We start from the raw sequence: 13,078 nt of genomic DNA on the forward strand, positions 1-13,078 counted from the left end.
GTTGCAGAGCTAGTTTAGGCAGCGATATTTTAGGAGCAGCCGCCAAGGCTTTGCCACTGCAGCAGTTTTGTCACATGTGTTCGGGGCACCTACCAGATAAGATTATTCTGATGAGCTAGAGCTTTGCATTCATTTTATACTTGCATCTGGTGAAGGGAATGACCCAAAGAGCAGCACAGAGCTGTTGGTATTTGGGACAACAAAGCCGTAGTTTCTCAGCAGAGCTGACCTTGGCAGAGTGTCCTGATTCATATGGAACAGATATTGTTCAAGTGCTCTGTGAGGCCTGGAGACAAAACACTATACTCTGAGTGATGATCATATTCATTATTTCTCTTAGAATCTACTTGCTTAGCACCTTAGCTCCTGGCTGTAGTTCAAGCCTGGTATAAAAATATCCTCGGATGTGTTTGCAATCTAAATAAAAGACAATTTCATTATTTAACAGAATGTATTCAATTGAGTATAATTATGCATTTCATCTTTACTGCTGCCTCTCCAACACAGTTCTCTTCTCCCAGAACATCATGGTGACTTGAAGAAATAGGCAGTTAGATTGATATCATCTTCAATACTATTAAATACTTTGCTATGTTTTTTTGATGCTGATGAAATCACAGTCATGTAACCCTGCATAGCCTGAAAGATCGTTAAAGGTCCTATATTTCTCTCATCAGCTATGACGGGTTTTTAAAGCATCAGACACAGATTGCTGATGCGCAGGAACCTGCATGAAGGCAGAGATGGGGCGACTGTTAGAGAAAGCTGTGTTCCGGGGCATGCCTGGAGCTGCTCTTTGAGAGAAGTGCAGACCTACGCATAGATTTGAAGGCCAGGATAAATTGTAGAAGCAGCTAGCCTGACCTGACATCCCACATGGATACTGTATACCACTGTGAGCCACTTATCTGTAGCCTTCATATGATTTTTCCCTGCATCCTCTCCAACTTCTACACCTCTCTTTTATTATGGGCACCAGAATAATTCTGGTATCAGTCACATCAATACTTTCTTAGCATTAGTTAGCTGTCTGTCTTTCCTTTCTGGTGAAATAGGATTCATGTTACCTGTTATCATGTTAGATATCCTAACTATGGATATCTGCAATGAAGGAATGGATGTACATCCGGGCTAATCCTCTGGGCTTCTTTTACTGAGATGAGATACAGATACCTGGAGCTGTTGTTGCTTTCCTTTGGTATTGAGTTTAATTTGAACCTGAGGCGCAGGGATCTGCATGCCTTCTGGAGCTGCACGAAATTGGAAATGTTCCAGTTTTCCCAGATCAGAGTGTGATGGAAAGCTACATTAGCCAAACTCTAGGAAATGTAAGATAAAATACTAAGACATTTTCCATATAAATAGCACACTGTTGTTCACAACAACAGTGAGCAACACTATCAATTCTGTAAGAATAGATAATGTTGCTTCCAGACTTTTAAGAGAATAATTTGAGGCTGAAAATTGATGAAATTTGCTTGGCTGGGATGAATGTACTCTATGTCCAATTACTGCTATGCTATACCTGATCTATCATAAACTTCAAATAAGAACCATGTCATTCTGGAAAATTATATTGAGCTTTCCTTTGTACTTTGCACCATGAGAGCAGATTATGGTAGGAAAAAAAAAATTAAGACAATTCTCATCTTTTTTTTTTCTTTACAAAATGCTTACCAGATATATGGAAAATGATCTTGGATATTTACAGAACAACCACACCAAAAGACTAAACAAATAGGAGGAGCATCTCAGAATTAAGAACCTGTCTTTAAAGTTCATTCTGAGAAAATATGCAGTTACAGCAATGGTGCAATTTCAGATGTGTATTTCAAAGTATAGTTAAGTAAAAGCAGAAAGCTGGTAGAAAATCACATCTTTTTAGTCACAGTAGGAATCAAACTATGGAATATTGCTTCTCATAAAAAACCCTCTCTGTTACCTGAATACATTAAACGGTCCAGAGTAGGTTTTTTGTATATATTTAGTATCATGTGCTGGAACAGTATAATATGCCTCATCAATCATTTTTCACACATTGTGGGCCAAATTCTGGTGTAACACCTGAGCTTCACTGATGTGAGTGGATCTGCTGAGGTATAATGACTGGTGCCACCAGGTGCAGTAGCGAATCTGAGTAAGACTCAGATCATCTCAAAGGTGTTTCAGAGAACTGACATGCCATCAGCCTCTCTTTGAGGCAGAAATTATCTACAATTCCATATCCAGAATGTAGAACAAGATGAAAAAACATTTTGTTAGGCTTCTCCATCATGGATTTTACATTTGTAATGATCCTTCAGGAGAGGTTTTTAAATTTCCCTGGCGGGACATATATATTTTAATACCTAATGCTTCTTTTTGTTATCATCACATGCTTTGTACTAATTTCATTAAGGCCTGAACTGTGAATAAACTAGAAATACAAATAATTTGCTGTGCTCTACTTACAGTTCTTCTGTTTTCCAAGTTCTAGAAGTTACTTCAGGCTGTCTGCAAAAACCCAGCCTTGCTCCTCCCAGCTGAGAATTCTCAATGTTTTCTACTTTCAATTACCACCTGAGATGCTAAAGTTACAGACTATTAGACATCACTGTGGTTTACCTAACACCAGTGGATCCTATCTGGACAATGCCGTGTAGATAAGAGAGTACTGGAAGTCTTTTTTAAATATTCAAAACCATGAATTAGCCATGGGCCCATAATTTAGGATGACATCCTCGCATCACTGTTCAATTATTCTGCTCATATTATGATTAAGCAACCTAAGCAACCTAGAGGCAGATATAATCAATGGTATTTGATTATTCTTCAGTTTAGTGGAGTCCTGTTATGGCCATCACAAACAATAGATCTTACTGGCCACTGTTAATTTTACATAATTGTGAAGGAGCTTTCACAGTTTAGGTAAAAAGAACAAGGCAATTTTTCAACTTCTATTCTGGTATTAATAGCCGCTTGCTGCTCAGTCTTCAGTAGGACCTGCAACAGGATATACAGAACCAGGGCAATAAGGAAATGAAAATTAAGAATATGCCAGAATCCAAATTTCTGCTATCTGCAGTTTATATAGTTATATTCCCCTGATTTGACAGCTTCTAGCTATGTTGAATATTTATGCACTAAAGCCTTTCCCAGCAAGACTATCGGAGGCGAAGTGAGGTTATTTATGGTATTGTTTTCAAGATCAGCACTTGGAGTGGTGTACAAGACTGCATCAGTTGTCAGTGTGCTAACAGGCTGGAAGCAATCAAATTCCTCTGAATTCAGAGGTACTGTCATTGCTAATTAGCAGAGGTGTGAAATAATGATGTCTTTTTAATCAAGAGGCCTCACTAGGAGCCAAGCTTGTGCACATATTTTACAGACTTTACATTGTGTCTAATTGGGGCATCTCTGAGGCTACTTGCTGGATAACTAGGACAGCTTGAATTGGATCTGGCAGCTGATTAACTCTCAGTTAGTGGTAATTATGAGAGACAGGCCCAAGTGTTCCAATAAGCATTGCACCACACCGTGCTGCGGGCCACCTCGTTGTGCGTCTCTCGCTGTGTCCTCGGGACGTGGTGCGTTTCCCTTCATCAAGAGCGTACTGTGAGCTGAAGCAGTTTCTGGCTGCGGTTGCTAAGCTTTTTGGTATTTAAAATTTCAGGTGCTTTTAGACTTTTGTGACACAAATTTAAGCAGTAGGCTCCAGCCCGAAGAAAGGGAGCAGCAGTAAAATTCTAGACTGGCTGAAACACACAGAGAAATTTTCTCACTTGTCCCCTGTAGGCGATATACCGCCACCAGGAGACAACGTGCTCCCCCAAAATCCAGAAGGTCTTAATGGAAAGTATCACACCTTTACCAGTCAGCACAAGCTATGTTACTCCAGGAGCAGCTTGGATTAACGAGCCTGTTTACCTCCTTGGAGCAGTTCTATTCATGGCATATTTTAGGTAAAGCCTTTCTCCTTCTACACGTTATATTCCTTCAGAAATACACCCACTGCGTGTTGTCTTCTGCCCTCAAAGTCTTACTGGCGCATCACTGGTGAGGGGGTTTCGGAATCCTGCAGGAAGCTCTGCTTCCGCGGGGAGGTAGAGTCCCGGCTGGGCTGGCGCACGGCCCGTGGGAGGGCGGCAACAGGCACGAGCAGCTAACTGCGGGGGTAAAACGCACGTGCGTGTGTAAAATCAGCAAGGCACCAACACCACGTGAGCAGAGCAGCGGGTGGAGAACGGCAACCACGAACAGAGCACCCGTGCTTCCGTCTCCAGGCGGGAGAGGTAGCTGGGGCAGAAAAATGGGGCTGGGGGTTGTGACCAGCGGAGAGTAGYGGGGTCGGTGGTGTGGGTGAAGAGACTTGGGGCAGGTTTTCAGGAGGAGTGGGGCTCTTCTATTAGAAGAGACTGAAATAGGAAAGGACTTGAGAATATGCAAAAAAAAAGAGAAAATTATTCTGTGTAGCTAGCCCARGATAAAAGGGAGTTGTCCTTGCACCTGACATAAGATCCTTCTACATTGCTGTACTGTCTTCTTTAGGGAAGGCAGTGAGAACAGTCACTCTCTGCCTCGCAGAGCTAATGAGATTGCCTCCGAGGGAATTCTTTTTTAATTGTGTTATGTATAGAGTAATATGAGAAATGCCAACCAATTTTCTTTGCAGGTACCTGCTTAGAGCTGGTACATCTATTTTTTTATGTATGCATTTCCATCTTCAGGCTACAGATATGTCTCAGTTCCTTGAAGATTTGTTTTACGGAGATGTCAGTCCTGCATTTTAAGACTAGAAGTGTTTTTTTTCTGTGGTTTACTTTGTTTGCTTTTCCTGATTTTTCACTGAGTTTTATCTCTTTTTTATTACTACTTAGGTGTTAAAATCTCAAAGAACTTGCCTCTGGAGAATGGTGATGCTGTCATTTATTACAAATTTTCCTCCTTTAAAACAGATTTCCTCTGTCATATATTAAGACACACTAGCTACACTTTCCTAAATTTTAGRATATTTGATATTGTAATCGAACCTAATTCCTCGAGTCTCCATCTACGGCTGTGTATCTCTTCGTTCTTACTGCAGTGCAGAGTGTTGTACAGACAGCACAGGCAGGAAGTGCTCGACTGACATCCGACACTCTCGTAAGCGAGTGCTGCAGTGAAAGGGTGCTAACTGGAGCTGCTGGTCTGACACAGAGGGCAGGCTGAAATCCAAGGCTTTGATGAACCTGTATAAAACCTGCACAAGTGAGCAACAAGGTGAGATAAACCAGCTTGTGCACATTTTCGTTGTTGAAAGACTCTTCTTTGTTGAGAGGCTGTTTTCCTTGTCCCCCAGTTTGTCCTTTCATGTCACCCCATGTGGTTTTACGTTTTGTAATCTGCATTTAACTGTTTAATAGGCAAACGAGCTGTAGATGATGCAGAAAATCAAATCAGCAAATACTTGGCCTCTGAGTCCCTGAGGCTTTATCAAGGTCTCCTAGAAGTCAGTGGTAGCCCTAACTGCAAAGGGCAATACAGCAGTGAGGTTGGGAAAGCTGAAAAGGAAGGAGAACCAAAGACTGAAATGGTTTTCATTGATTTTGAGGAGATCTGGCTTATTTCTTTAATGTGTTATAAAGACAGAACTGAGGTTTCTGCTTCCATTTAAAACAGAGAAGCAGAAAACTGTTACTGGAACTAACTAAACAAGCCCTATTCAAGAGACGTTCTTGTCTCAGGTTTATCTTTGAAGGGCTAGGTGGAGAGTTCGCTCATGCTGTTAAGTATGATCGTGTCTGCATTGTGGTACTAGATAGCTCCTGAGGACTGCCCTAGGATGGACATTTCAGTCAAGAGCGCCCTGCAGTCATGCAGTAGATCCTTACAGCGCCTCTGCAGAGCAAGTCCATGCTGCTGTGCCCACCCAGGCTCTTCTAGCACTCCTTCCCACCTCTGACTGGTCTGTGTTGCCATCTCACTGCCAAAGAGCCTATCAGACTGCAGCAAATTCCTTGCAAATTGCCTGTGCCTGAACCTCACAGACTACAGGGGGGCAGTGAGCATCTAGTCCCAAAGCCACCACTCTGAGGATTCTCCGTCAACCACTCCATGAGGCTCCACAGCCTAACACCATGCTGTCATTGTTCCTGTTCATCTTCCCATGTATCTGGCCATTTTCTTCTGTGAAAGGGAACCAGCATGCTCAAGCTGGGCATCAAGGCAGCAGAGGAGATAGCATTGCTGAGTAAAGCATGGTTTCTTTCTTGCAGGAGCTAAGCACTATTATTGTTCCTAAGACAAAATAACTTTTCTCTCCTCACAGCAAACCCCCCAAAGAAGAGTGATCATATGGCCTCAGTCCTCATTGATGACATAGCGGTCTCTCGAAGCGCCTGACATGGAGGTCAGTTCCTGAGCCATCCCGTTATAAACTCAATCCAGTTATTGATGAGGAGTCAGATTTAGGCTGTCTGGGTGCTGAGGAAAGCACCCTTGTGAAAGATACGCAGTGTCGTGAGACTCTTGTCTTATTGCAGCCCTTGCAGAGAAGATGTCTTTTTAGCTGTGCCTCCGTGCTGAGAATATTTAACCTTTTAGCTCTGCAGAACTCCATTAAAGAAGGTATGTCCACTATATGCTGCTGAGATGTCAAATCAAGCCTAGAGGATTTCCACCCAGAAACTCAGGCCGCAGACCCAGAGAACTAAAAAGGGCAATCCAGCCCCTCAAGGGAAAGGTTCAAATAAGACTTGGTTTCTCTGAAAGCTCCTTAGGACACCAGAACTTTTAGCCTCCTGCCCTACTGGAGGTGGGCTGGAAATGGTTTGGGGCAGATCTGAGAAGGACTTTGATTAGATATACATGCGTGCTGAATACAGTGAGCAATCATTGTGGTCACCCCTAGCTGATTGCCAGCTGAAGGGACACCACCCCCAGATGCACCTGAAGTTAAGGACATCTCTCCAGGCTTCACCACCATCTTTCATTGACAACGCTCTATTGAGGCAACACCAGGCCAGCGCACATCGTTGTGCCAGCCAGCACAGCACACAGCCATCACCTTTTTGTCAGTTGATAGTTGCGATACATAGCAGCAAATAAGGTCTGTTAGGTCTTGTCCCCTCTCCTCTCCTCAGAGCCAGGTAGATTCGCTATGGCCAACCACTCTGTTTTTAAACAGCCTCCAGTGCAGCCCGCCGCTTGTCTGCAGAAATGCTTGCTGAGGAAAAGAAAATGTTGATATTTTCTTGTACATACTTGATACTGGATGTACTTGATATTTGGCCATATAACATCCCACTTTTTTTCCTGGATTCTGTCTGCATTTGAACTGGGCACGAAACACAAAAATGTTYTGAACCTTTCGCCAATGTTTTAGGCTGTGTCTACAGCACGGTGCAGTGTAGCTAAGCCAGCTTCTGATACCCATTTAGCCAACTTAGACTGTGTGCTGATGCCACTGATTTGGCTCTAGCTTCTAAGGCAGCTCATGTACTCTCAGCTACACAGAGCTGCGCAGAGCAGACCTACCTTTGCCTTGTAAGGCTTCTTCTCTACTTTGTAGAAGAATTGCTATGAGATCAGTATCTTAAAAGAAAATATCAGTAGTACCTAACTGTAGACAAGTAGAGACAATATAATGCCTAGAAGTCTTTTCACACTAAAATAAAATGTCTTGGAATTGCATCTTACCTCTAATAAAATTTCTTCCAGTCTTTTTAATAAYCACATTTTTTGCAGTGAATCTATTGTAATGAACATTTTAGAATCAATTTCATATTTGAAAAAATAATAACTATAATTTTTCCGTGTCACAGCATTTTGAAAATCTTGGACAACCACAGAGCAAGTGCTGGTTTATGTCTAGTAAAATATTTTTTTTTTAAAAAAAAAAACTTCCATAGTGTTGACAGTTAAAATGTTCTAGAAATAGAAATGTGGAAACAAAACAAAACAGAACTAAATGCAATGCAAGCCAGACCAGGGCAAGATTACATCGCAAACTTGTGATGAGGAAAGGTTGGCCTTAAGATTTGCTGAGGTATATGAGCCATTTGGGGAAGTTATTTTGAGCATCCTGTTTAAAAAAAACTACACTAAAGCTCTTTTTTCACATAAAATACCATGATTGCTTGGATTTACACAACAGGCAAAACTACCCAATGCAGACAAACTATTACTATTCAGAAGTGTTGCCTTCTGGTTTTCTTTATTAGCCATCAGAAGACGTAAACTCATTTTGCCCCCATTTAGGTTTTAAAGTCAKGTCCAGAATCATTGTGAGAGGTCTCGTTGCCTGCGTAAGACAGAGTTTCAGGGGGCTAATTCCTGTGGCAAATGGAGGAAGTCTATGAAAATCTCCGCAAAACAAAATAATTGTTAGTAAGTAACACCCTTCGGAGGTTTTAATGCTCACTTAGGTTTATTTCACTTGCACTGGTTTTGCATAAGGRAAGTCTAGTTTGATTCATTGGTGGTGTTACTCTGCATCTGTTCATCAGCCCAGAGTATCTACTGAAAGGTTCTCAGTGATAGTAAGACTTGGATCAACCCCCTCTCAGGAGCAGCAGGCCTGTTGAATGCTCTGCCTTAGACTTACCCAGCATGGAAGCTGTGCAGTGGTCTATGATATTTCCTTGCCTGAAATAAATTTTCAAAAACTCAGTAGTTAAAAAGGGGCAATTATAAAATATTTGCTGACTCCAAGTGCATTTTATTGCCCTCTTTGCTTATTGAACTCTGTTGTCTTTGGTGAAAAGTCTTTAGGTTTTTGACAAGTGGCCACCAGAATTTTATTCCCAGTGCCATGCCCACTTGCTGCCATGCCTTGTGGYAAGCCGATAGGACGTGGTGCCGTGCAGCGTTGGGCTGATCTCGTGCTCAGTCAGCCACGGAGGCTCTGCAGCTGTGCTCAACAGTGTTCACAGGTCACCTCCATAATCCAACTGTACTTACAAATTTGGATGCAGCACAGATTTCTCGTTCRTGTATTGTGCTTTGAACTGTACATATCAATTATCTGAAGTGCCTTATGGCTTGAATTGCCGTCATCCTGAGCTATTCAGTAGATCCAAGACATAGCCARATTTTCATGAGGGAGACGAAAAACACGTATCAGTCATAAAGGCAACCCACTGACAAACTGCACATCTCGCTTCAGCACAGGATCAGCAGAGCTGTTCAAAGACAAGAGTAGCCAGAATTTTGAGGGCCGAGCACAGTATTTGCACTGTCTTTAGTCTCAAAAATAGCATAACAAGGAACAGACTCAATCACCCTCTTTTCCCGTGGTAATTCCTTCTGGGTAATTTTCTTCTAGGTAATCTTTCTTCCTGGGAATAATTAGAAAGAAGGTCAGCTTTAGTCTGCAAAAATGCAGCATTTTCCTTTCTGTTGTTAGACTAACTAAAGACTGTGAAGAGCCAGAAGGCCCTTTTTCTATGAGGTATGGGGAAAAAGGAAATAACCCCAGGAGCCTKAGTRCTGTTCTTTCATTTATCCCTTTTGGCCATTGTGTACTATCCCAAAGTCTATTCTGACTAGCACTTTCACCTAAGCCTTCCCTCTAGACTCAAGCATCTCTCCTCTGTATAAGTGTAATCAGAAAATTGTTACTCTATTATAGGATGTAAATATTCAAGATGCAACCGAGCTCCTCACTTAGTGCCACCCCTGAATATGAAATTCCTACATGATGCGGTGTGCTTAGTTGTAAGCTTCTGAATAAGCCCCGTCTCTAATAATTATTGATCTGACTTAAAGCTATTAAGACAAAGAGAATCTTCTAATGGGCTTTAACGTACTTTGAATAAGATTTTTTTGCGTGTTAAGTCCAGGGATGCATTAAGACGTCTCCTCCATTTTGCTTTGGACACTGACTTTTGGAGAGGCCAGTCCCACAGAACCTTTGAGCCGATGATTCAGAGGAAGAGTAGCTAAAATAATAAACAACGATCTCACAAGGAACTCATTGTGGGCTTCAGGATATTCAAAGTAAGATTCAAAGATGTTCTCTAAGGATGGCAAATAGAGACATAAAAACACATCTTAAGATTTTATGCCTGCATGAATTTTTCCAAAGTGTGATTGTCATTGCTGAGTTYTTTAACGATGCCTTGAAACAAATAATTTTTAACCTCAGTGACTGTTGAAAGGAGTGGTTTGATCTTTCAACTGGTACTTTTCTCTGACATGTTTAAGGAGTCAGCACAACTAAAGAAATTAGAAAACAAACCAGCTCAATTAGGACACTCAGTAATCATTGCTTGATGAGAACAGCAAGCAAAGACAGAATGACTCTCAATATCTGCGACGAGAGTCTCTAAAATTCACAACAGACCGGTAGAGTTGTGGTCTGCTGTGTGTTGTGTCAATCAAGACATCCCCTTTCCAGTTTCATCGCTTAGTACCTTTGTGTACCATTTTTAAATTCCATAAGTTCCAGAACAAGCTGATTTTTTGTTGTGATACCAAGACATGTAGCTACTATATCTTCATCTGAAYGATGTGTAAAAGTATGTATAATTGGCCAAAAAAAGATAGCTTGTCTTTCTGAGAAAGGGTAGTAACAAGCATGAGAGGAGTGATGAGATTCAGCCCGTGGGGGAATGTAAAACCACCCTGCTGTATTTGTACCAAATACTAAATGAAAGTGAGCTCCCTTATAAAGAGAAGCAGATCAAAGGTGATGGACCCTGCATTCACAAATGTCAYCATCCAAGACAAGCCAGGCAAAGTAATACTGATATTTTACTGGACAGTGCTATACAAAAAATGGAAAAGAGTAACCCTTTACAGTGAGTTTGCATTCAGTAGCTACTCCTTCTATTAGTAATACAAATCCTTGCTCGTAACCAGCCTAAATTTTCTATCTGTCAGGGAAAATAATTTCCTCACCTCATCTCCAGCCTCATGGCTGAGCGGATGCCTGGTAGAGAAATAATGAAGAAAGGAGAGTGGAGTTAAAATTTGTGAGTAGCCTCTAAAAACAAATTTATCTTTTAACTTTCTGTGACTTAGTTGCCAATATTGTAGTAGAAAAAAAATGAAAAAGCAGAAAACATGCAAGAAAGCTGCTGTTGTCACTTGTCATGTGAACAAAACAACACCCACCTCCGCTAGGTAACTGGCCACTCATGCGTGTGTCACATCACGTGGATGGATACCCACCAGGTGACAAGCACTGCATGCGGTTSTCCTTTCCTGTGATACAGATGTGCCAGTAACAGCCACATGACTGGAGAACAAATGAACTTCTGGTCAGATGAGAAGGGCAAGTCACAACCTTCTGCAGGAAAACACCTGGCCAAGGGAGAGGAGGTGCGTATGACATCCCTATTTTATCGAGCCTGTCGCTATYGCCCCTATATCATATAGGCAGTGAGTAAGACCGTATTCTCTGAGAGCCTAAACCAGTGAAAATTCAAAGGATATTCCTCCCACTCCCTGCCGTTAGTTCATGTTTAATGTCTCACTTCACTAATTTCAGTACAGACCTGTCAGAGTTGAGTTGAATCCATGAAGTTTAGTAGCAGAGAACCTTTCTTTGAACACGTATTCCTGACGTTAGAAGCAGTGAGGCAAGTATGGTTCATTTGTTCTTAGAAAAGCTAGTAGAGCTRCGCAGCAGGACCTGAAAGCATAATTTGGTCTATTATTTCTTGTACTGGTGAACACAAAGGCAATTTCTGTCAGCTTTGACTTTATCTATTATTCTATCTCAGAGCCAGAATTGTTTCCAAAATATTTATTTGTATGACTGGGTGCAATAGCTGCTTATATATTGTTGTGGATGCTTTCASTAGGTCATACAGTTCTTCAGGATGCACAAGCATATAGATGACTTCACCATTTCTATTAGTATAAATTTATGGAAATTATTGATAGGTTTATACTCTAGCTGTTCCAGAAACAAAGTCACACAGGGCCAAATGAATTGCCATGATGTCAGTTTATATTTGACCACATGGCTTGCAAGCAGATTGGCCAGACCTCTTCTTTTTAAATTAATTGCCACGGAGTCCAGTAAAACCTCTGGTTAATGTGCATTCACTGTTAACGTCCCCTGAAGAGGAGTCTTCCAAGACTGTACATTTTCTCTAAAGCCAATATTACGATGATGATGAAGTTAAAGTTCTAGTTAAATAAAGTAGCTCAATGTTTTAGGGAATTTTTTACTGAGTAATTCTGGAATTATTCTTGCCTGTTCAACCTTCACACACTGAGGGAGCGGTGATATATTTTTTCTAGCATGAGAAATGTAGAAAACTTTTAAGTGTTGTAATTCTTTCTGGTTGCGTCCTTCRGGCAAGAATGATAAGGTAGACTGTATGCTGGTGTAGCAATACGCAATGAATGCACAGTGAGTTTGCATAAAATTAGTACCAAATGTGAGATCTTATGGAAGGGCTTAATTTATAGAGTCTTTAAGCAGGTTGATTTTACCAGCTTACACCCATTCTCTCTCAGATTTCATTTRCTCACAGTCTTTCACCCACACAACTAGAAGCACCAGGACGTGTGCGTCCAAGTGGTCTAGCCAAGGTCGCTTGTACGCCGGGTAGAGGATGAGGAATGCTGGCTACTGAGTCCTTGTCCCATCTCTGGAGTTCTTTCCCCTGGCCATGGTGAACTACTCTTTGGAGAGATCTTTTACGCTCTTCAGGAGCCAACAGTTCCTTTGGGATGGTCCTTCGCTTCGGAATCACGCTTATTTCTGTGTCTATAAACCATAAGCAAGGCTGCTGCTTGTTGTCCGTTCTTCCTCGTTTGGCTGAAATGTGTCTGTTTCCCGGTGGACTGACACGACAAGGAATGGCCGTGTGATTTGCAGCAGCCTGGTTGCAATCAGCCCTCTGACACGTCGAGTATACTGTGGTCTTACTAGAGCACAGACTTTCTGGTCCTGGCAGAAGAAATACAGGCTTCAGTTTTACTGCTGGGAAAAGTGTCCTGGGAGCTGTGTCCTGGGGATGGTGTCATTCGTTATCGGTATGGGACATTTTYCTGCTGTTTCTTCTGCTGCTCTCGCACATACATTTACATTAGTAATTCATTTATACCATTCTTAATATTTCTGTTACAAATCTCTACAAGGTGGTCTTACTATTTTTTC

The sequence above is a fragment of the Rhea americana genome, unplaced genomic scaffold (genome assembly GCF_003343005.1).
Source record: "Rhea americana isolate MKP2758 unplaced genomic scaffold, rheAme1 scaffold_18, whole genome shotgun sequence".
NCBI classification, from domain to species: Eukaryota; Metazoa; Chordata; class Aves; order Rheiformes; family Rheidae; genus Rhea; species Rhea americana.